General features: G+C 41.4%; 1 long non-coding RNA gene across 1 annotated transcript in view; it reads right to left on the reverse strand.

The window, feature by feature from the left end:
• Positions 1-8,829: 8,829 nt before the first annotated feature.
• The window catches only part of LOC115287243, a 29,727-nt gene continuing 13,669 nt past the window's right edge, over positions 8,830-24,887 (reverse strand). The window contains exons 2-3 of the long non-coding RNA XR_003906363.1: positions 13,182-13,266; positions 8,830-8,930 (exon numbers count right to left, since the gene is read on the reverse strand). This is a non-coding gene — a long non-coding RNA (uncharacterized LOC115287243). The remainder of the gene's footprint in view (positions 8,931-13,181; positions 13,267-24,887) is intronic.

Below are 24,887 nucleotides of genomic sequence, written 5' to 3' on the forward strand. Positions count from 1 at the left end.
AAAAAATGATCTCAAAGTCATAGTAATTGGAATATACCTTCCTATTGTGACACGTTTTCAGGACAAAATCTACACACAAATCTTAAATTATCAATGATAGTGTTATTCCTAATTGTTATTCTAAAGAAAAAACATTAGAGCAAGCAGATGAGATTTTCGTAGTTAAGAGTAAAAGAGTACAATTATAAAGTCAAAGAATTAAAAAGAAAGGTTGTTTTCCAGTTTAAACTGTCCACTGACATGAGCTAGAAACAGTGAACTCCATTACCATCTAGCACCACATGGAACAAAGGCTCATTGCAAAAGTGGCTGATTCTGAGTCTGGGGCAGGAAAGGTCCAATGAACCTGAACCATCTTCTGGAATCAGAAAGTAGCAAGTTTGGTAAAACTGCTGAAAGACCAGTGACAGAAAGTCTCCAAAGTTAACCCAACCAAAGTCAGGATAATTTAAACATCAAAAAAAAAATCTCGAGGGGATTAACATATGTAAGATATGTTAAACTCCATGAGTTGAGTTCATTATGATATGAAAAAATAAAAATGTCAATTGTCACCTTTGGAAGCTTTTAAAGAAAAAAATTCATTATTCTACAAAGCGATAAATACAGAATTAAACATTTTTCTGAACTTCCCTGACAAGTATGTACTTTGATGACATCAAATAACTGATGAGGGGAAGTTCTTTTTAGATTTCAAGCTACTAAATATATTAAAATTGAGTCCTGTAGAGATCCCTTTTTGCAATCACTAATAAAACAGGCAATGACCGGGGCGCCTGGGTGGCTCAGCAGGTTAAGTGTGCGGCTTCAGCCCAGGTCATGATCTCGCAGCTCAGAAGTTCAAGCCCCATGTCGGGCTCTGTGCTGACAGCTGGGAGCCTGGAGCCTGCTTCAGATTCTCTGTCTCCTTCTCTCTCTCTCTGCTCCTTCCCCACTCACACTCTGTTTCTCTTCCTCTCAATAATACATAAACATTAAAAAAAAAACAGGCAATGACCATTTATCGCTACTAGAATTGGATTGTCAGGCTTACAATTTCTAAGCCCACTGATGAGTCTTAACATCACAAAAAGTGAGACATATTTAAAGAAAACAAAACCCCTCAAAAAACCCAAAATAAACCTCCCCAAACCCTGAATCTGACCAAATCTTTATATGTAAGAACCTGACTTTTTTTTTCTAATACAGAATGCAGAGAAACAAGTCACGCATCACAGGGAAACAGTCAGCAAAGTCCAGAATGTGGGAAATGGCAAATGAACTTCGCTAAATAAATGGCAAGGAATGTAATCAGGGAAGGAAAGTTAGACTCCAAAACACTTTGAACCATATCAACCAAACATAACCGAGAAACGAAAATCTTAAAAGAACATAAAATAAGTCATGACGTTGGGGAAATTTAAACACTGGTGGTGTGTTTGGCAGTAAAGGAAATCCTGTTAGTTCTAGGTGGAAAAATAAAACTGTACTTAGGTTTTAAAAAGCCCTTATCACTTAGAAGCATTTACAGTGGAAATAACAGAGATGGAGGGCACCTGGGTGGCTCAGTCAGTTGAGTGTCTGACTTCAACTCAGGTCATGATCTTAGTTTGTGGGTTCGAGCCCTGCGTTGGGCTCTGTGCTGACGGCTTAGCGCCTGGAGCCTGCTTCAGATTCTGTGTCTCCCTCTCTCTCTGCCCCTCCCCCACTTATGCTGTTTCTCTCTATATCAATAATAAATAAACATAAACAATTATTTAAAAAAATAACAGAGATGGGCCTGAGGTCCACTTAGCCATTTGTCTCCTACACAGAACAACATGGCCGCCCAACTTGTGTCAGAGGCAGAAGTCAGGGATCTCTTACTGCGACCACAGTAATGTGCCTGTTGGTACAGCCCCACAGGGACTTGTTTTCTGAACTATGTATACATATTGCTAATGAATAAAGCTAAATCTGCTTTAAATCACTTTATATTTTTATGCCATACTGGAGATACCGGGAGGTATCGATTTGGGAGATATCGATTCAGGAGGTGTTTAATTTTTACAGATATCAAATGAGATAATAAATGCAAAAGACTATAAAAACTGCAAAGCATGAAAACATAAATCCCTGTAACCATATGAAGTAATAGATGCTCTTTTATAGGTATCTCTCTAACCCTTTGAGATAGCGCTTCCTGTTCTAGAGTTTTGAACTTTCGGATGTGATAGAAAGAGCATGGATTTTGGATTCGGAGACAACCCATTCCCTTCCAATTCTGGTACAGGTATGTGGTGGTGAGAGGAAATAGGCTATTTAAGACCTCTGAGTCCCAGTTTACTCACCTGTGAGCTAGACATAGTTAAACCTATATCTGAGTGTTACCTTAAGTCTTCAGGGAAATCATACATGTAAGCCCCTGGCACATGATATGTGTTCAATAAATGTTAGGCGTCTTGTCCAACCCTTTAAAAATCAAAGCCCTAGGTAATAATATATAGAAGAAATCATCAAAGTGTAGCCTTTACATAATTTTAAAATTCATAATTAACATCTCTGGTATGTGTGAATATCAGATGAGCTATCTTCTAGTTATCTCTTGGAAAAGAGGGAGTGGCTTTCTCTTTGATCCTATAATTGCTCATATTATGACATGGTGTCTCAAGTAATTCTTTTTTCTAAACAACAAAGTGTTTTTTTAGAAGACGACAAGTGATCCTTAAATCATTTCAATCAATGGTAGCCTGTGATGCTTAGAGAAGTCCTCTGACAAAACTGTTAAAATAAAAGAAAGCAAAGATCTTAGTAATTCAGTCATTATTTCTGAAGGTATAATCTCACAATTGTGAGTATTTGATGACATTGTAAACAACTTTAAAAAGCAGTACTGATCAGTAGTTAAAGTTTTAGAGAGAACATATAAATTAGAGTGCTGTAATGATCATAATTATAAATATATGATGAATGAAATGATGGATTGTCCAACTGCTATGTTGAGTGGGAACTTTTGAGTTGGAAAACAATTTCCCGTAAAGCGTCACATATGGATTCAAAAGTTCTGCATCTCAAATGACTTCCATGACTGCAAGGAGGATGTGCTTTGTAAAACTGGTTTAGACGACTCAAAATGTGACTTTCATAATGAAAAACTTATTCATACTAGAGGTGCACTTGAAGAGTTTAATTGTTTCATGAAATGTGAGTTAGAAGAAGCATTATTTCTAAAATATCATTTTACTTTATTTAATCTGAGACTTTAAATATGTATGTATAACTAAATTAAGGAATGTTATTAAATATTATATGGGATACTAATGGCAGAGAATTGCTTTTTCATAATCGTGGTGTAATTTAAATCTTTTCAGGCTGTCCTTCGATGATTAGCATTTTCCATGCTCTAAGCCATTAAAATTTTCTCATTCTAGATTTGTTCTAATTCCTCAGTCTATTTCTACACTTGTAGCGGGTACAGAGCATTGCTTCTCTCAGGGAATAGACGGGTTCTGTTTTCTCGGTAAATGCTACGTGCTCAGCTCTGTGTTTTACAATACCCTTCTGGATAACACTCATCATTTTGTTGACCTTTGCAGCCACAGCAAAGGGCTGCTGTCCTCAGCAGTCTACAATAAATTCTTGAATCCATTTCTTAGACCACAACCTCGAGTTCACAGCCCTTCGTCTATGGTTAAGGTTTGGATAATTTCTCCCTAATTGTATTGCTTTTCATTTGTGCTTGCCTGCAATGAAGCTCACCTACACTTTCAGTGTCAACCCACACAAGACCGAGCACATGTTCAGTCCAATCCCTTTGTTTTATGTGCAAAAACACAAAAAGTCAGTCCAGAGAGGTTAAGCGATTCATTCAAAAGCCACAGCTGCTTGGTGGGAGAATGGCAGCCTTTGGCCTTCCCCTTCCTCTGGGTCCACTGAAGGTTCCTGATATCATACTCGCAAGGATTTGATTAATGAAAGGAAATTGTTGGCCTCAGGTCCAAGATAAGACTTTTCCAAGGAGGCAATAGTAACTTTGTCAAGTATGGCTCAAGTTGAGAAGGGCAAGTGAGAGATTAACCTGCATACAGGCCCTGCATCTTGGGGCTATTTCTCTTCTGCTTAAGGCTTACTCTATATAAGATTCCAAAAGATGGCCTTTGCAAAGATGAAAACCAATGGGTTCTTATCCAAAGTCCGGGCCCAAAGTTCAGTTTACGTGAGCCTGGGCATGTCACTTAAACACTGTGAGTGAGCCTAACATCACTTCTTCTCTAATATGGCAAACCAGGTTTCCAATCTGTTGATGAGAACAAGGCAAAAGAGGCCATACAGGTGACCTCTAGGTGAGCAGTCAATTCCCTTGGGCTTCTTCCTAGGCAGAAATATGAGCAGCCCCCATGGCTATCTCCCCTCTCCACACCTCTGCCTCGGAAGGGATGTGATTGGAAGAACTCTGTACTGTTGAGGAGCATCTATTAACTTGCATTCTATGGGGAGGAGCCCCTGAAATGGAAGACCTAATGCTTTTCTCCTGAGGAATCTTCTTTGGGGCTGGGTATGTAAAGAATCCATTTAGAAGTGGACAGGATTATTATGTCCCCCTTGATGTTTCTGTTTGCAAGGGGGTAGATTGATTTCAACTTGTTGTTCTGCATCTGGGAGAAGCATGGTGTACCTCTGTTCTGTAGTGGTGAGCAACTGCTGCAGAGACAATGTGAGCCTGAAAATGGCTGCAAACTCATGGAGGAGTCAGTTCCCATTCCAGGGCCCCCCTTTTTGAGTACATTTGGTGAGATATTTATTCATTCATCCATCCATTCATTCATTTATTCATTCATTCACTCATTGATGAAAGCAATTAAAGTTTTTTTCATTTTATTTATTTTAGAGAAGCAGCAGGGAAAGAGCAGAGCAGAGAGAGAGAGAGAGAGAGAGAGAGAGAGGGAGTCCCAGATAGGCTCCTCACTGTCAGCACATAGCCTGATGCAGGGCTTGAACTCTCGAACCATGATGAGATCATGACTTGAGCCAAAATCAAGAGTTGTAGCCTCAACCAACTGGGCCACCCAGGTGCCCCAATGAAAGCAATTTTTAATGCCTACTGTGTTGCAGAAACTAGTGCCAGGTGGTGGGGATACCAAAGAGTATGATCCAGTCTCTATCTTCAAAGATCTCCTCCAGGATGTGAGGGCCATCTGGCTGTGACATGTGTCATGCTATTGATCGCCAGGGCTGATATGGCTGTTCTGGCTGACTAGACAGCTGTCCCTTTATCCCTCACCACTCCAAGTTCATACCTCCTGAAGCTGCGGACCTGGCCAAAGAGAACAGCCTTCCTCAACACAGGAGGACCATTGTTTGGTCAGGGGTGGATGAGTAGCTGTGCTCCCCTGGGAAAACCTCCAACAGGCTCTCAAGGAGCTCCTCTACACAGCAGTGGGTTCTGGGTTCAAATCTGACTGCAACTCTTACTAGTTGGTTACATTAGGCAAGTCACAAGACCTGTGTCTCCAGTCTCTTCATCTGTAAAATGGGGATAAAAAGACCCCCAGCTTAGGGAGTGACTGAAGGGAAAATGAGTTTACATTTGCAAAATACTTGGAATAATGCCTATTGCCTAGTAAATGTTATAGAAGTTTGAAATAAGCGAGTTATGAATTTATAGTAAGTTAAGGAAAAGATGTATAAGCAAATAAGGAAGTCATGTGTCGTGATGGGACTTCTTTTACTCTTTCTGCCTCTTCATCTAACATCTCAGTTTCCTCCCTCATGTCAGTCTTCTTCCCCACAGAGGAGATGTCTTAATGTAAGAATGTCTCCTTATTTATTTTTTAAGTTTCTTTATTTTGAGAGAGAGGGAGAGAGAGAGAAAGAGACAGAGAGAGAATCCCAAGCAGGCTCTGTACTGAGAGCAGTACAAAGCCAAAAGTGGGGCTTGAACTCATGAACTGTGAGATCATGACCTGAGTCAAAATCAAGAATCAGGCACTTAACCAACGGAGCCACCCTTCATGTAAGGCTCTCTCAAGAAGTGCTACAAGAGGTATCTGTGTGAGCAGCCTGAAATGCGTTGTCTCTTTGGTACTCCATTTCTGAGCACAGTATATCTGCTCCACTTGAATGCAGGGCATGGAGGGTGCACAGGATAGGTTGTCAGTGGTGTGTGTGTGTGTGTGTGTGTGGGGGGGGGGGGGGGGGTGTGTATGTGTGTGTGTGCTGGGAGGGAGGTACGAGAAAAGGAGTGAAAAAGAAAGAATGAGCTCTCCAGGCAGAAACAGAGTGGGTTGAGGGGTAGCCTGAGGAAAAGAGTAAGAAAGGGCACATTGGCATCACCCCTGGGCTCCAAAAGTTTCTGTGCTCAGGGCCACCTCATGGCACAAGCGTACGGAGTCTAGGGGAATGACACGAGCTGTGGATGCAGGATGTGGTTCTGTGTGTAAGGAACCAATGGAAAGTGGGCATCTTGCTGCCGGTAGACTCAGCTTGGGTGCCTTTATCCGATAGACGGGTAGATTAAAGTTTTAATATGTGAGGCGTTCTAATAGAAAAACATGGAAGGTGCTGTAGGAACGCACCTGGGAAAGAATCTACATTGGTCTAAGTGAATTTGTAAATGTATTCAAAGGAGGGGACAACTCAACTCCACTATCAGGACAAACTTCCGTTAGACACTCATATTTATCAAACTGCTGTTCTTTGCCCAGAGCTGCAGCAAGCATTTTCAGAGAAGAGCTTAAGATCTTACTGGGGCACCTGGGTGGTTCAGTAGGTTAAGTGTCCGACTTCGGATCAGGTCATGATCTCACAGTCCATGGATTCGAGCCCTGTGTCAGGCTCTGTGCTGACAGTTTGCTTAGAGCCTGGAGCCTGCTTGGGTCTGTGTCTCCCCCTCTCTCTGCTTCTCCCCTGTTCACTCTCTGACTCTGTCTCTCAAAATAAAGACATTAAAAATTTTTTTTAAAAAAGACCTTACTGTGGAAACAGGATTTCTATAAAGAATCATTAGTCTATAATAAAGAGAGTCTGTAATACAGGGCTAGAGACAGACATAAGTCATGTGGAAGAGGTATTACGTCAGTTCTGTGTGAGTGCAAAAGGCATACACCGATCCAACTCAGATAACAGGAAGAAAATATGTGCCCAGTGGAAGGGAAGCTGTTTAATAGAAACCATTCAAACATGTGATGATCTGCTTGTGGTAGGCTTCCCTGGTCATTGTGTTTAATTAGAGGTGGGGAGTTTGTGTGTGTGTGTGTGTGTGTGTGTGTGTGTGTCGGGGGGTTGTTTGTATAATGCTAACTATGGAAAGAAGTGAATCTCTAATGTCAGTGTCTTAACACACTTTAAGATTCTTTCTTGTTCATGTAGAGACCATGTGAGTGTTCCCATTGGCAGATAACTTTCTTCCCTGTGGTGATTCAGGGTATCTGCTCTCTTTGGCTCCACCGTCTTCTTGGGCTTCCGCGTCCTCTAAGTCATGGGCAAGATGGTGCAGAGGGAATAAGGAGAAATTCCCCTTATCATCTTGGCCCAGAAGTGATACATGTCATTTCTGCTCACATTATATTGCTGACAAGTGGTGATATGATTCTTCCTAGATAGAAGAGAGCCTGGGAAATGTGGTCCCTGGACAGGAGGCCACATCCTAGTTACAAATCTACACTATGGAAAGAAGAGCTTCAATTTTGATGGGCAGCTGTCCATTACTGCTGTGGAACTGAAGCTGCTGAGAGGTTCACTGAATAACCTTGAAGGTCCCTACGAACTCTGAAATCTAGGGTTCTATTGTGTCTGGATCCCATCTCTAGTTGCCTTTGTGTTTTGGGGCAAGTCACTCATCCTTTAAGCTCTGTTGTTTCACCTATAAAATGAGATTGACAATTCCATTTCAGTTAACAAAGATTCAGGGTCATTGTGAGATTCAGCTGAAATAATGTGTGTCAAAGTGTCTTCTCAAATTTCAAAGTGCTCTAAAGATAAGAAACATTATTTTTTATTATTTTATTTTTAAATTTATGTTTATTTATTTTTGAGAGAGAGAGAGAGTAAGAGTTCAAATAGGGGAGAGACAGAGAGAGAGGGAGACACAGAATCAGAAGCAGGCTCCAGGCTCTAAGCTCTCAGCACACAGCTGGATGTGGGGCTCACACCCGTGAACCTCAAGATCATGACCTGAGCCAAAGTCTGACACTTAACCAACTGAGCCACACAGGTTCTCCTTTTATTTTATTTTTTTAATTAAAAAAAAATTATTGTTTATTTATTTATTTTTTAGAGAGAGAGTGAGGGAGGGGCAGAGAGAGAGAGAGGGAGAGAGCGAATCCCAGGCTGGCTCCACACTGTCAGACCAGAGCCCAACATGGGGTTTGAACACACAGAGTGTGAGATCATGACCTGAGCCAAAATCAAGAGCCAGATGCTTACCTGACTGAGCCACCCAGTCATTCCAAGAGGCATTATTTTTAGACAATTCATTCAAACTTAGCCAAACTGAGTTGGGCTTATAGTTGAGCTCAGGTATTTCTTCCAGATGTTTGTGAAAGATTATTATAATACTGATACAAGAACATTCTGAACGACTTTACTTTCTATAATTCTGTTTTTCATTTCTGAATGACTCTAAAATATTTTTCTAACCCAGGAAAAAAGAACCAATTTTAATCTCAAAAAACTAAACCAAATAGAATCTCCTTGCCTGTCCCCAAATTGCATCTAAACCTTCAATATCATGTAGTTGGTAGGACGTAGGGATGTAGGCCATCTATCAATTTTGGACAATATTTTGAAGGTGAGATGGAACGTAGATGGATGTGAAAGCACATGAGGTATACTGACATACAATTAGAAGCCATTGTTACTATTAAAGTGAACTTTGTTTAAAAGAAGTAGGGCAATGAATGTTCTAGTCAGTTGAGTCTTCTCTTTCACGGAGACACTTCATGCACACCATTCAGAATCTTCAAAGCACAAACCTAAAAAGAAACATCAAAATTACCCACTCCATCCTCTCAGTTAACCCATCAGGAAGCAGGCCTATGGAGTCACCGAAGACTACAGAGATGGCTTTCAGGGGCCTCGTGCTAGCATTTCCATCTTGGGTCTCTAAAATTTAATGCCGCTCTGCTCAATGTACCGTAGTACTTATTGCCAAATCTTTTGACATTTACATTGTTTTGGAGTAGCTATAGATACAAAAGGCACAGATTGGGCAGAGGATGCGTGTTCAGCAAAATCTCTATAAATTTCTTGTTCTCTGTAATATGATGGTCTTTTTTTTTTTTACCTCCTCATCTCTCATTTACTGAGGATTCTGGAAGGCTGAATTCTGGTTAGTCAATATCTTAATGGTATCATTAGTAGTTGTGATACTATTATGTTTCGTGACTCACTATGAAAATATGGATTAACTTGTAGCCAAATACTGGAGCTGCAAATAACAAAGCACTGTGATGATAAACACCATACAATAGAGAGATAAGCAGATGGTGATAGACGGAGAGACAGAAAGATTTAGAATTTGTCTAGGACTCTGGAGTTCTCACCCTGCCCCTTATGTTCTATATTTAACATCAAATGGCAGAACAAGGTTGCTAAGAGTAAGAGGCTGGAGCCTGGCCAATGCACGGCATCAAAGCCATGCACTTTGCAACTCCACGTCTCCAGGCTCCTCGTGTGAGGACGATGGATGAGGACAGAATTCCAAAGAAATTACTTTTCCCTGAGCTGGGAGGACAACCATCAACAAATCTCCAGGAGGTCAGAGGAAGCTCTCCAAGAGGGGAGGAGGTGGGGCACTGTTGCCATTGCTGCAAGTCCATGGATAAAACATACTGGTAAGAGTGGAAGTTTGGGGTTAGGGGGTTCTGGGGGCAAGGTTGTGTGTGCCTGTGCATTTGTGTGTCTGTGTGCACGTGCACATGTATGTTCATGGATGTGTGTACATGCATGAGTGTGCGAGTGTAGGCATCTAGGACAGGCACATATCACTTTTGTCTCCAGTGTTATGCGTAAGTGTCTTGATCTGATCCCCCTTTTATTTTGATGTACCGCTAAACAGTTCTGGTTGCCACAAGTAGTTTTCTCTGTCTCCTGTCTTGCATTTTTCCTTACAGTCTTGATCCCTCTTGTAATACTCTCCTCCATATTAGGTGTCATTGGCAGACTGTATTTTCTGAAGTTGGTTGTGATAATACCTCTAGTTCCACAGGATGTCCTTGCCATGGGACCTGGACATTTTTCCCACTGGGAGATGGTGGGGCTGGCCATGTCCTTCCCCCTGGAGTCTCAGAAGGACTGTGACACACTTTTAATCAAAAGAATGTGGCAGAAGAGATAGAGTTTCTAGCCAGGAGGCTGGAATTCTGCTGCTGAAGCCATATGCCTTCACAGAAGCAATATTAGTGTCCTGAGGCCACCATGCTATGAGGAAACCCAAAGTAGTTCAGGCTGAGATGATGTGGAGAAACACTGAGACTATATGAAAATGAAAATAAAGCAGTATACAACCAGAGCTACCGTCCCAGCTTCTGCTATGTGTGACTAGCCACATGGCGTCCCCGAGCCAGATCCACCTGAGTTCCCGAGTTCTCTACCCACAAAGTCATGAGCTGTGACCAAGTGTTGTTTTTACACTTTAAGTTGCCAAGTTTGATGTGATTTGTTAGGCAGCAACAGAGTCCAAATACTCATGCTTTAAAGCTTTCGTTTGAACGCATTTAACACTTACTAACTTTGCTTCACCGAGTTAACATATTTCTGTGATCTTGGATACATTCTCTTTCACCTCCAACCTCAAGTTGGGACATTGGGCAGGATGATGTGTAAGGAAAACTGGAGTAGTGTTACACAGAATCTTGCTTAGCTCCTTCATTGCTCTGTGGGTATAAATTTTACATCTAAGCAGAATGTCCACATCCAACACGGTACACTCACTAGATCCTCAGCAGAACTTACACATCTGGATCTTTATCACTCCACCATCTATTACTCACGTAACAGCCAGAGTGATGTTTGAAACACCAAACCAGACGTGTGATACCACTGTGCTCTAAACTCTCCAGTGACTTCCATTGTTCTCCGAGTAATACAAAGCCTTCTATGACCTGGAGGTCTCACATTGTGTGGCTCCTACCGATCTCTCCTGTGGTCACTTCTGCCACATCTTCCCTTCACTTAACTCTAACTCTGTCTTTGTAATTTGTGGACAAACTTAGTGTCCCCACATTGGGTTTGACCATTTGCTGTGTCTTTGTTTCATGCTCTTGCCTCTGCGGTTGGCACAACTTTTCCCTTAAATTTATTCTAGTTTCTGTCTCAATGTCTCTTCCTCTGAGCGGCCATCTCTTACAATCTTATCCAGAATGGCCCCTACAGCTTTGATATTTTCTGAACTTCCTCTGCCTTAATGTTTTCCCTAACACTCATTAGTAAGTGAACTGATCACACGTAGGTAACAGGTTGCATGGTGAAAGCTTTTCTGTTGTTTTAGATTTATCTGAGGTTGCAAAGGGGAAAGTAAAAGGTGTTAATTGCTTATACATGTAACAAAAAGTGTCAGACTCTCTCTCTCTCTCTCTCGATATATATATATGAGAGAAGACTTAAAAAACTGTCCAGCTGCCCTTAGCCCTTCATCATCTCAAGGGCACATAAGCAGAGGTGAGGTGATTGATGACAAGAAGGATCCCTGTGAAGGTAATTGCCAATGGCTATGCTGTGCATTGACTCCCTCTCTCTGGAGGAAGAAGAATTTCCTCTTTAACATAAGTCAACTAAGTGGTCTATAAGAAAAGTACCCAGCAAATGTGACCCGTGTCCCTGGATTTTGGTGGGAGGGAGAGTTTGGATATGAGGACTGGTACCAGGTTCCTTCCTGTCTAGACCAGAAGGTGGGATTCAGAGGAGGCTGGCTGGAGCCACTTTGAAGGCAGAGGGAGCGGGAAGGGCCACAGTGAAAGCCAAGGCTCATTCACCAATGGTAGCCTTGGTGTCTTTCAAGAGATCAAGTTAGCCTGAATAATGTAACCATCCTCTAATTTTCTTGGATAAGATCTTACCCAAGAGGGATTCCTGTGTTGACTATCCCTGGAGGGACGTGGGTTAGAACGGTGAGGTGGTGAGTGAGGCCATAAGTGGTCATGAGTTAGGAAGCCACTTGATTGGGAGGCAAGACTCTTGCCAGGATACGTTCCTGAGAGAGATCTCTAGTGAGATGAGATCACCGAAGGCCCTACGACGTGCCCCCATGAGAAAGGGCCAGACTGCCCTGCCGTTCTGTGGAACTGACCTATCATACCCCTCAACTGTCCTCCTTCTTCCCCCTCCTCACTTTCCACCAGGACTGAAGGAATCAGAGACAATGAAATTAGGTGTGAAGAGAATAAAGAGAGAGAAGAAGTGCCATGTTCTCCAAATCTTTCATGCTGCCTGTTTCTCAGTCTAATATGGAGGATGTTCTAAAACTTAAAAAAAACAATGAGTGATATTTGATATTAATTTGGATTAATCCTTAAAATATCTGAGAATGAGACTGTTCAATAATACCTGAAAATGAAGAGAAATGCTATGCTAGGTGGCTTAGAGTTCATCCAGACATCAGAAAGGAAGCTTCCGCATAGCACATTAAAATGCGTTCATGATGATTAAAAAAAAATAAGATGTTTACCTCATAGTTCACTGAATCTAGGTTGTTAAGTAAACTTGTTGCACACACACATGTGCACAGAAAATGTAAGAGCATTTTCTGTCTCTTACACCAGAAGGTGAGCTTCATGGGGGCAAGGCTTTTGTCTACTTTTGTTCACTATTGTCTCCCAGGGCTTAGAAGACTGTTAGCACCTCAGAGCTGCTCAGAAATTTTTTTCCAATGGAAAACGAATTCTAGAGGATTGAAATGAACTATTTTTTTCCATAATATTTTATTGTCAAATTGTTTTCTATACAACACCCAGTGCTCTTCCCCATAAGTGCCCTCCACCATCACCACCACCTCTTCCTCTGAAATGAACTATTTTTATATGGATGCTATGATTCCTTACTCTAGATATATTCTTACTCTAAGTCTCATAGAGTATGCTGAGCTGGCTGGAGAGGAAGAATGGGATAGGAACTGGGAAATTCTGGTACAAATGGAACTTCCTGGCTGTGAGTCTCTGCTGGGGCACTTAACTGCTTTGAACTTCATTTTCCTTGTCTGTGGAATAAGGAGGGATTCCATTACTTACCTGACAAGGTCATGGTGAGGATTAAATTCAACATGTATACTCAATTTCTGGTTCATTGTGCCTCCTTATTGTTCATTCCTCCCTCCTGCAGAAAGAATATTGCCTTGTTAGTCCTTGCTGAGGTTTTTCTGGTAGACAGAGCCATTGAACTTGTGAATTCAGAAGGGGGACTGTGATTTGCAGCAGAAGCAGTGTTTTCTCTGGGAGTTCTCTGGCCTCAGAGGTGATGGATGGGCACCTCTCAGGCATAGTTTCTTGATCAATAAGCCATAAAGTCTCAAATTATTTTGTTAGATCCATTGATCAAATCCATCGAATTTGTCCCAACTCTTTTAGTGTTAAGGCAAGGACTGGCGATGTTCCGTTTCTGTCTATGGTACATTCTTCTTCCCATTTGGCTGGAGGGTAACGTACAGCAATGTGAGGAAGGTAGAAGTGGAGAATAAGGTTACTGCCCCCACCATTGCGGGGAAAAGGCTTATTTTGGTTGCAGTTTCAGAATGAAGCAATGGGAGTTCTTTCTTTGGTGTTTTAAAGGGTTCCTCGATATACTGGCTTGGGAGCACCTTTGGGTTCTTGTATACATTCATTCACTCATTTATTCATTTATACAGTCATTTGGCAAATAGTTAATATGCACCAACTACCATGGATGGGTGATATATTTGCATTGCTATGTTTTTTAAGGGCCAACTGGGTTCAGATTCCCAAGAAGTTGGAAGATTTGCCTGGTACATAACACACATTTGTTGGATGAGTAAATTGAATGGAAATTGAGTTGAATTGAGCAATTCGCTCATTTAACAAACATTTACTCTTCCTAATGCAAATAATAATGCCTTACTCTCAAGGTGGTTGTGATGATAGAAGAATGTATAGAGTCCTTAGCACATTTTCAGTACAAATAAATTCCTGATAACTGGTAGATATTACCATTACTGTCTCTTGAGAGGTTTGAGTTAAGGTAAGGGAACATCACTTCCTATATATTCATTGATTTATTTTAGACAATCCTATTTCTGGGGCCCCTAGGTGGTTCAGGTGCTTAAGTGTACGACTTTTAAAAAAATCTTTTTTTAAAGTTTATTTATTTATGTTGACAGACAGTGAGAGCAAACAGGGGAGGGGCAGTGAGAGGAGAGAGAGAATTCCAAGTAGGCTCCCCACTATCAGCGCAGAGCCTGGCGCGGGGCTCAACTCACAAACTGTGAAATCATGAGCCGAAACCAAGAGTCCTATGCTCATCTGACTGAGCCACACAGGTGCCCCACTTTTAAAAAATCTTTATTTAGTTTTGAAAGATAGAGAGAAAGAGAGAGAGAGTAGGGTGGGGGCAAAGAGAGAGAGAGAGAGATAGCGGGTCCAAAGCAGGCTCTGCACTGACAGCAGAGAGACCAATGTGGGGCTTGAAGTGACAACTGTGAGATCATGATGTGAGCCAAAGTAAGAAGCTTAACTGATTGAGCAACCCAGGTGCCCCAAAGTGTTTGACTCATGATTTTGGCTCAGGTCATGATCTCACAGTTCATGAGTTCAAGCTCCACATCGGGCTCCATGCTCTTAACTCTTAGTATGGAGCCTGCTTGGGATTCTGTCTCCCTCTGTCTTTGCCCCTCCCCTGCTCGCACTCTCTTCTTCTTCCTCTCTCTCTCTCTATCTCAAAAGTAGACAAACTTAAAAAATCCTATTGCTGAGAATCTTCGACTCCTATACAGTAAATGAAATGATTCAATTAAGAATATTCTTAGTATCTTACTTGACTCCTTCCTCTTACCTTGTCCCCTCAACACACAGAGAGTGATTTTTTTATTTGCTTCAGGAAGAATAGCACCATCATAGAATTAACCAGCCCTCGGGGAGCCTAAAAAGGAAAGGTGTAATCAAGTCTTATCTTAGTGAGTAAAACACAGTCCTGCTTGGAAATAATGACATGTAGCTCCCCGTACAAGGCAAGCTGCCTCAGGTAGCTGAACACTTTTTTTTTTTCCCAGTGAGCATTTTATTCACTTTCTTTGAAAGTGAATCCAATAGTTAGTAATCAGGTTATTTGTGTTTTTACAGAGTAGTTTTCTTCAGAAGACTTCCAACAAAGAACTAAAATTGCAAATACGTTTTAATATTTTGTGTTAAAAAACCCTAAAATTCCGTTTAATTTTGTGTTTCCTCCCTTTCATCCCCCCCTTTACTTCTCTGCTCATGTCAGTTCAACTAACGAACAATTTTACGATGCCTTCGATCTCTAGAGCGCAATACTATCTATGGCTTCTCCAGGCTTTTGTTCATGACCTTCCTTTTGATTGAATGAATGAACGAATGCTCGCTGTGATGTGTAGTATGAAAAGAAGTAAAGCATGAGGCACTTACTCGGTCCCTGGGGAAATGATGTCCTTACTTTCGTGAAAAGAAGAAAATGATGAGTAAGAATGTTGGTGATATTTTACACCAGGACTTGGTGCATTTCAAAGGTATGATGACAGGTAAATAAACCAAGTGCTCTTGTTTCAAAGAGGGGAGAGTATACATGAGTTGAAATGGTGATTGGTTTCATCGAGGAGATGGCACTTGGGATGAGTCTCAAAGGATGCATCAGAGTTAAGTATCATTATAGAAATCTGATAATTGGCACTGAATATAATGAATTACATAAATTTGAATTGTCCAGTGTTAATTTCACTAAAATTGTATCCCACCCTGGAAAGTTATGAGGTATTGCTATGGGTACACTATGGCTATGAATGAAGCACTTTGAATAACATTTTATATTCAATGGGTCTTATTACAATTACCTTCAATGTTAATAAGAAAATTAATGGTGTCTACAGACATACAGGTTTTGAATTATGTAAGACTCATTTGGAAAAAGACCCCCAAGTCCCCCATGTTTTATGACTTTTTCACAATGTTAAATGTAGATGAGAAAGCAAAACTTTCTATACATGTATGTGCTTCATATTAAAAAGTCCCACAGATTTTCATACTTTGCATGGAGGGCTGTGATCTGGGAATTTATAGGGGCAAAGAAGGGTTCAAGGCTGCAAACCTATGATAAGTGAGCAATGGATAACCAAAGGAATAAGTTATGAGGAACGACATCATTATGGGGTCAGAAATTGTAGACTTATTGTTAAATGAGGCATGGGACACTGCCATTGCCAAAGTTTTAAGTTAATTGCTGGCACCTCTCATTGTGCATTTGATCAGACATGAGACGGAGAAATTCTTCTTGCCCTTCATAAACTGTCAACAAGCCAAGTGAAATATGTGTCTTGAGAGTGGATGTGAACCTTTCTCATAGTTAGAGAAGAACATGAGGCAATGATTTAGGCACCTGGAAAACATAGCTCTTTCCCCATTGAGCTTATTTTTTATATTAAGGTAATGTACCAATTGTGTGCTTGAAAGGGTATACTTGGACCGTCTTCATAAGATTTTTTTTCAACTTGACAGTGAGGCAATATATAGTCATCTCTGACTTGGCCGTATGTGGATTTTCCCACTCGTGAATTATCTGTGACACATTTTCCAAATCTGATGGCCTCACCCTGTCGCCCAGCAAATCTTAGAACAATTCCTCCCTGCTCAGAAAATGAAGGAATCATTTGAATATGAACCCACACAAAATGCAAGTCTGCAAGTTAATGCCTTGCAGAAATAAGAAACGATAATGTGGTATGTTTGCAAAGCCCTCTAGCAGAATGAATGAATTCCTTTATAACCCTATAGCAATTTTTACCAACTTCTATTATAACATTTATCACATTTTATTATAGTTTTTTCATTTGTTTGTCTGATCCCCTAGGCCTATGGGAGCCAATTGTAAAGGGATCTTTTACATTCATTTTTCTTCTCTTAGCCCCCAAATTCTATATCTGGTATTCAATAAAACTTTTTTGTTCAATTATTTAATGAATTAAAGGACAAGTGAATGAATAAATAAAGCTTTGCGTGATGGAAGCCAATATATGGCTTCTCTTAGGATGTGGAGAACTGGCTGTAAATAACATTTCATAGCACTTAAATCTGTGAGTAGTCTTAGAGAACATCCAGTACTGTACGTGTTTAAGCTTTCTTTTCTTTAAGTAAAAGGATTGTGATTTTAATAAAATATTACTGTGAACTTTATAAAATATGAGGCAGAGAGGGTATAAAACTGAAGTAGGTGAAGAAGAGATGCTCACACCAGTATCCCCAACCTCCCTGGCTCCTCCACGGGTTGGACTGGAGCTCTGTCCCCAGCATGGATCCTCCCATCCCTGTGGAAGGCAGCACGGAGGCAACTTTGCTGGTATAGACTTAGGGAATTCCATATGAAGCCAGAATTTATTGAAGTCTCTCAAGGTTATTTCTCAAGTGAAGAGTGGACCTCAGGTCTCCTGAATGAACGCTGCTTTTTCACCTCTGCCATGTTGTTACCTCATCATTATTTCTGCGACTGTTTCCCTTCTCAGTTCCCCATCAACAAGACAAAGGAAAGACGGCAGACTGTTTCATCAATTAGTTTAAAAGGGGCAGACCCTTGTGACTTAGCTGCTGCCATCTGAAGTCATCTCTTGGTTTCTCTCCTAGCAAGCAATCACCCCGAGTGGGATACCCTGCGGTGCCGCTGAGAGCCTAGTGGACAGGATGCTTTTCAAGACCCACACAGGATTTCTTAACCTGAATATGCATTAACTCTCCCATGGGCAAAAGTGGTGCAACCAGTCTGGTCTCTGCGGGCGAGGGGCCGCTGGTGTAAGAAATAACAGAAATCCAGAAACTTCAGAGCAGCGTGGCATCTCTCTCTCTTCTTTTCCCTTCTGAACTTTCATCTGGGTCTTCCAAAAGATAGCCACAGCACGGTCTTGTTTTAACAGATAGAGATGCAAATAGGCAATTATATGATGATGGTAAGGACAAGAATAATGGTGCTGGCAAGTTCAAGTGCATGTGCTAGTTTACAGAGTGTAAAACTCTGCATCCTACGGTATCTCCTTAAAACAACGTTGTGCGGTAAGAGGGCGAGGATAGGAAGAAGTGCTAAAGCCAGACATGAACGCTAAAAGGACTGATCCAAGTCACTAGAGTAAGTGGCAGAAATGGGAATAAACTCAGTGCTTTTTCCTTTATACAATACAGCCGTGACAGGACAGCCTTTGAGCTGCAGGAAAACAGCCAGTGCTTTCCAACCCATTCTCACATGAGTCTCTGCAACACTAAGCTTATTAACCCCTCCTGCCTTCTTTTTCCCACTCTCTCCATCACTTCCTCACTGTCTCTGTAAGGATTCAATCAGGGGAGCCGAGTACTAGGATTGTAATACACAAATGCGGAAGCAAGCCAGGGAGTAAACGTCCAATAGGGGAGAGGAAGAACAGAAAGGGGTCACTAGGAGCCCAGGCAGAGCTGAACAGGCAGCTGAAGTTCACAGGGAAATCTGAAGGTGGGGACATCAAGGTGCCCCTATAGGAACACAGAAAAGGGCTGGCATAGAGCTCTCCTAACGGCTGTTGGTTCTTAATGGCTACCCCCCTGTGAGTTCATAGCAAAGTGTCTGGTGGGGCGGGTGACTGCTGGCCTCAGGCACAGCTCATCAGGCACAGCTGGATCACTGAGAGGAAGACTGGATCCTACTGGGGCTTCCATGTCTGCCTCTCATCACCTCAACCCAACGAAGACCTCAATAAACTGTGGCTGACCCACTTGTATGTCCTTGCCAAACACAAGTGACTTCGTTTTTGCCAGCCTTCGCCCAAATCCGTACATAAAAGAGGACATTAAGATATGCGGTTCCCAGCATAAAGAAATTGGCTCTCAAACAATCCAGCATATTCCTCTACACTTTGTTGATAACACTGTTTTGTAGAAGTCAAAGATAATGTCTTCCATAGAGAGTCAACTACAGAAACCTAAAACTTATAGGAAAAAACATTAAGAGAGTATTGTGTGACATCACTGATAGGGTAGGCAAATAATTCTTAGATAGAACCCAGAAAGTAATAATCATTAGAAGTCATCAAAATTTTAATTTTTTTAATGTTTATTTATCTTTGAAGGAGAGTGACACAGAGTGTGAGTGGGGGAGAGGCAGAGAGAGAGAGGGAGACACTGAATCCAAAGCAGCTCAGGCTCCAAGCTGTCAGCCTGACGTGGGGCTCAAACTCACTGACCATAAGATCATGACCTGAGCTGAAGTCAATGCACAACTGACTGAATCACCCAGGTGCTCCAGAAATCATCAAAATTTAAACTTGTCAAAAGAAAATGTTATATGAGGGGCATTGGGTGGCTCAGTCAGTTAAGTGTCTGACTTCAGCTCAGGTCATGATCCCCTGGTTCATGGGTTTGAGCCCCGCCTTGAGCTTTGTGCCGACAGCTCAGCGTGTGGAGCCTGTTTCAGATTCTATGTCTCCCTTTTTCTCTGTCCTCCCCCACTCACTCTCTCTCTCAAAAATAAATAAATATATAAAAAAGAAAATACTGTATGAGTGGGTGAATAAATAGAATACAATATAATGCAGCATAAAAGAAAAAATCAATGGAGAAGCAATAGACTGGGAGAAAATATTCTCAAAACTTATGTGTCTGTGACAAAGGACTTTATCCAGAATATACAAAGAACCCCTTCAAAGAAAAATAATAAAAAACAGCAATTCAATAAAAAATGGGTAAAACACATAAATGGGCACTCCACAAAGGAAGACGTGCAAGTGACCAACAAGCACATGAAAAAGTGCTCAGCATTTTCAGCCATTAGGGAGATGGAAATTAAAAACACAAGATGCCATTATAGACTCACTAAAATAGCTAAAATTACAAAGACTAAGAAATGTAAATGATGGGTGAGTTTTTGGAATAGCTGAAGTTCTAACACATCATCACTGGAATGTAAACAATACAATCACTTTGGCAATGAAGTTAAAAGCCTTGTATGAAGTTAAACATGTGCTTACCCCATGAACTAGAAATTTGACTTCTAGACACTTAGCAAAAGAAATGAAAACATATGTGCAAAAAGACTTGTGTAAGAATGACCATAGTGGCTTTGCTCATAGTATCCCCAAACTGGAAGCAATCCCAACGTCCATCAATCGGATAATGGATTAAAAAAAACCATGAGATATTCATCCAGTGGAATACTACTTAGTTACAAAAAGGAACAGATTACTGATAAAAACAACATGGATCAAGTTCAAAAACGTTATGGAAAATGGAAAAAGCCAGATATAAAAGAATGCCGATCGAATGATTTCTATGAAATTCTGGAGCAGATGAAAACAATCTACGGTGACAGAAATCTGAAGAGTGGTTGAGTTTGGTGGCTGGAGTTGGTAGGGATTAACAGGAAGAAATACGAGAAAACTCCTGGGGGTATTGGAAGGTCTTTTCTGAGTAGGGCGCAGAAGCTTGAGTTTGTGCATCTATCAAACTCACTGAACTGTAAAACTTATAAACTACATTTTAGTATACATATATATTATGCCTTGATATAAACATTTTTAAATAATAAAACAATCTGTGCTTTGTTTGCATGCCTGCAAAATGTGTATACATTTTTTTGACTCTGCTATTTCCTGTGTTTTATCCTTTATTCCAAATGTTAAAATCACAGACTCCAACATCAGAACACATGAGTTTAAAACCCAGATTCAGGGGGCCCAGGTGGCTCAGTTGGTTAACTGTCCAATTCTTGATTCTGGCTCTCACAGTTTGGGAGATCAAGTGCCACGTCAGAGCTCCGCACGGAGCATGGAGACTGTTTGGAATTGTTTCTCTCCTCTCTCTCTGTCCCTCCCCCTGCTTGCACTCTCTCTCAAAATAAATAAAGAAACGTTATAAATATATATATATATACATAAAGAAATAAAGTGAAAGTTTTCAGAGTTCATTTTATCATATATAAGCCAATAAAAATGTGTGTATATATGTGTTATTAGCACAAGTGGGTTCTGTACTTCGAATCGTGCGTTTTTTCACTCAAGATGGAGATCTTCCCATACAGGTACATATAAAACTATTCTAATATTTTCATTTTATCCTTTTCTTTTTTTTTTAAAAAGCTGTGTAGAATTACATTCTGTGACTGTAGGATAGTTTATTCAGCCTATCTCCTATTAAAAGATGTTATGTTTCTAATTTTTTGCTACTATAAAAAGTGTTGTGACCAACAGCTGGGCCAGGAACAATTTCTCAAGTGTGAGTGTGTATCCATAAAGGATATGTTTTTAGAAACGGGATTGCAGGTCTGTGGGTTTACGATTTGGGGAGACATTGCCACGTTACTCTTTCTAGATCCTTCCAATTTATTTTCCCTCTGGCAACGCTTCAAAGTCTCAGTCTGTATAGCTTCTTTAGTAGACATTGCTGTAAAACGTGTGTGTGTGTGTGTCAATCTGACCAGTGAATCCATATAGTTTTCTCATGCGTTTCTCTTATTATGAACGTGTAAGAAACGTTTGTTTTTCCTTTCCCGAGGAACATCTGTTCATATCCTTTGCCCACTTTTTTTGTTGCTAAGCGTTTTGATTTGAACTTTATTCTCTTTCTCCTGGCAGTAGTCTTTGAAGGAATGCTGATGTGATCAGATTTGCATTCGAGAAAGTTATCTGTAGCAGAGGGCTTGGGAGAGTGTGCTGAAGCAGGAGAGACAGGAGATAAGAACCCTAAAAAGAGTATAATTCATGTTAAAAGTTCAGTGAGACATGCTACGGGCTAGAAACTGGTGCCCTTGAAATGCAAAGAAGGAAACGAATTCTGGAGATAATTGCAAGACTGAACAAAGGAGACTGACTCAGTGGATTGCTTGGGGTGAGGGAGGAGGAAGAGTCTAGGAAGATTCTCAGGCTTCTGATTTGTAGCACCGAGTGGCCAGTAATGGCTGTCAGGGCTGGACTGGGCAGATTCCGGAGGAAAGCTGTGAAGTATCTGCAGAATGTCTATTGAGCTTATAATGTCCAAACGTTTAGGAGAGAGGCCCAAAGCAGAGCTGAGGATGTGATCTTATTAATCTGAGCTCCTTATCGGAACACTGTTAATGGGGAAACGCGGAGCCGAGGTATCTGTGGCGGAAATTCTTGTAACTGCTTTAACAAGTGGATAAGATTCAGTTATAATTAGCATATTCTTTGTCTGAATGCAAATGCTCTTTCTAAATCTCCTCATTCTTAACTAGGCTAACACTTCTCTTGTTTCCACCAGTAATTTGCTTGGCAAATCCTTTCTGCACTAGTGCAGGCGCAATCCTATTCTAAATGTCCTATGAAATAGTCGATTGCCAAGTGGACTGTCCAAAGCAGCAATGTTTGAGGACCCTCCCAGATCCTTCTGGGCTCCAGAACCCCCTCTCCCTGCCCCCCCCCCCCCCCCCCCCCCCCCCCCCCCCCCCCCCCCCCCCCCCCCCCCCCCCCCCCCCCCCCCCCCCCCCCGCCAAGTATTTTCTATCTTTCTTGTGATCCCAGTCCTCTAAGTGATACCGGAGGGGTTTTTAACACACCCAAGGAATGTGTATTTAGGGTACAGCATGTCTTGCTTAGCCTTGTATTGCCAGAATGGAGGGTCTGGCACACAGTAGGCGCTCAAGAAGTGAGCGTTAAAGGAGAAAAAACATTGACAGAGATGCTTAGCAAATGCCAGACATGATGATTGAGTGCTTTTCCTTCCATTTTTCTCTCCCTGTTTTACAGTGGACAAAACCCAGGAATATCTAGCGATACTTTCCCACTTGTCACCAGCGACTCTCCTGACCCCTCTCTACACCGTCCTCAGGAGCCGTTTGCTCAATAGACAGGAAGTGGGAGGGAACAGCTGAACAAAGAAACATTGTATCATCCCCAAGTTGCATTCAAGTGCTTTACTCTGTCACCGGGTATAAAGCAGACTTGAGCACCACCCACACTGAACCCTCCCAGGCGGCATGTCCCGAACACCTTCTCCTAGAGTCACAAACCCAGGAAGAATCATGACAAATTTAGGAGCTGGGTGTGCCGTGGGCGAGGAGGAGGTGAGGAACGAGGTGAGGAACGCGTCTTAACGCATGGCACTTGCCCTACTTTTTATTTTACTATCGGATGCGTGGTCTCCACAAATTACTTCCCCAACACTTATTTACCTTAAGCCTTCAGTCCAGGTGGACCTACCGGCCTCTCTCTCTCTTGAGTTTTTCAGTTTTCTGCTTGCTTTTATCTCAGTTTTACTGCAGTAGAGCATGAGTATACAGAAATGCACAACTCGTGAGTGGATAGTTTAAGGAATTCCCACGATGTGAACACACCCGTGTGAACCCCAGCGTAGAACACTGCGGGCCCTCAGTTCTACCCGGCCCTGCTCCCGGGTACCCCCTCCTGGTCACTACCCTTCTTCTCTCCAAAGACCACTGCAGCCACTCTCTTGACGCTAAAGCCATTGTCGCCTCTGGAAGATTATGTAAGTGCAACTGTGCACAGCGTGATCTCCTTCGTGTCTAGTTGCTTGTGCCGGAGATTATGCCTGTGAGATTCATCCGTGTCGCTGCAGTTGTGAGTGGCCCATTAGTTTCATTGCTCCGTGGTATTCTGTTACACGAACATAGCACGGGATATCCATTTCTTCGGATGATAGACATTCGGGTTGTTTGGGGCTTTTGGCTGTTAGGAATTGTGCTTCTAGTTCGATTCTGGTCTGTGTTATTGTTTACGGTCCCCCTTTTCCTTGCACTTCCCTCGTCTCAGCTCTACCCTAAAAATCGTCAATTCCTAATTCAGGTTTACCTAATTACTCCGGCTGTAATGAGTTTCCTCACTCCCCAGAGATTCCACCTTCTTCTTACTCCCTTGAAGTACGTCTCATATATCACCAAATGGTTCTTTATATTAAAACCATTTATACATGTGAATTATTTCTGCGATTAAGTTACGAGATCATAACCTTCTTAGGGAAAAAGTGTCTCATTCTTCTTGTTATTTCTAAATACAGTGTCTTGCTTATAGTAGAAATTCAATAAAGGCTCAGTTAGATGACTTAGGGAAAATTTTCTCCGACGTGGAAGATAGTGCTTTGGTTTGATCGAACACGCTCTATTTTGATGACAGGCTGATTATCAGGTCTCTGGTCAAACAGTTAAAATATTGATTTTTCTCCCCCCTATTCAACTGTAAGCTTTATTTGGTCAATACTTAAAAATATCTAAAAATTCATTTTTAACAATCAGGAAATATTACTCCAAAATGGAAAATCTATAAATAATCTCCTATGCCACTGTGTAGATCCTTGGCCATATTGTTAAAAAAAATACTGCTGTCTTTGGTATTCTTTCAAGAAATAACTATTTTGTACCTACTATGTGCCAGGTGTCATGCTAGACCCACAATATGCTCTCTATTTACTCCGTTTATTAACAGAAAAGGGTCAGAACATTCTTATTAGGGGGCTGTTTTGAATTCTTCATTATGTCCATGATTTAGCTGTGAGCCGTTTCTTCCAGACAAAGAAGCTCAGGACATACTACACAGAATTAATTAAAATCAAGAGGCCAAGAGATAGAAAAAGAAGAGGAAATGTTGGTGTTTAGGGAATGTTAATCACTCACCAGTCTCTGTTTTGGCTTCTAAGCAATTAAGAGCAGACAAGAAGCCAAATGGAGGTTGGAATATTAGCTTTTAGATTGGTTAGACTGGAACGCGACAGAACCTTCTGTGTTTGGCTCCAAGACGAGTGTACCCAGCCCAGGCACGGCGGAGAAATTGGAGAAGCACA

The sequence above is a fragment of the Suricata suricatta genome, chromosome 3 (genome assembly GCF_006229205.1).
Source record: "Suricata suricatta isolate VVHF042 chromosome 3, meerkat_22Aug2017_6uvM2_HiC, whole genome shotgun sequence".
Lineage (NCBI taxonomy): Eukaryota > Metazoa > Chordata > Mammalia > Carnivora > Herpestidae > Suricata > Suricata suricatta.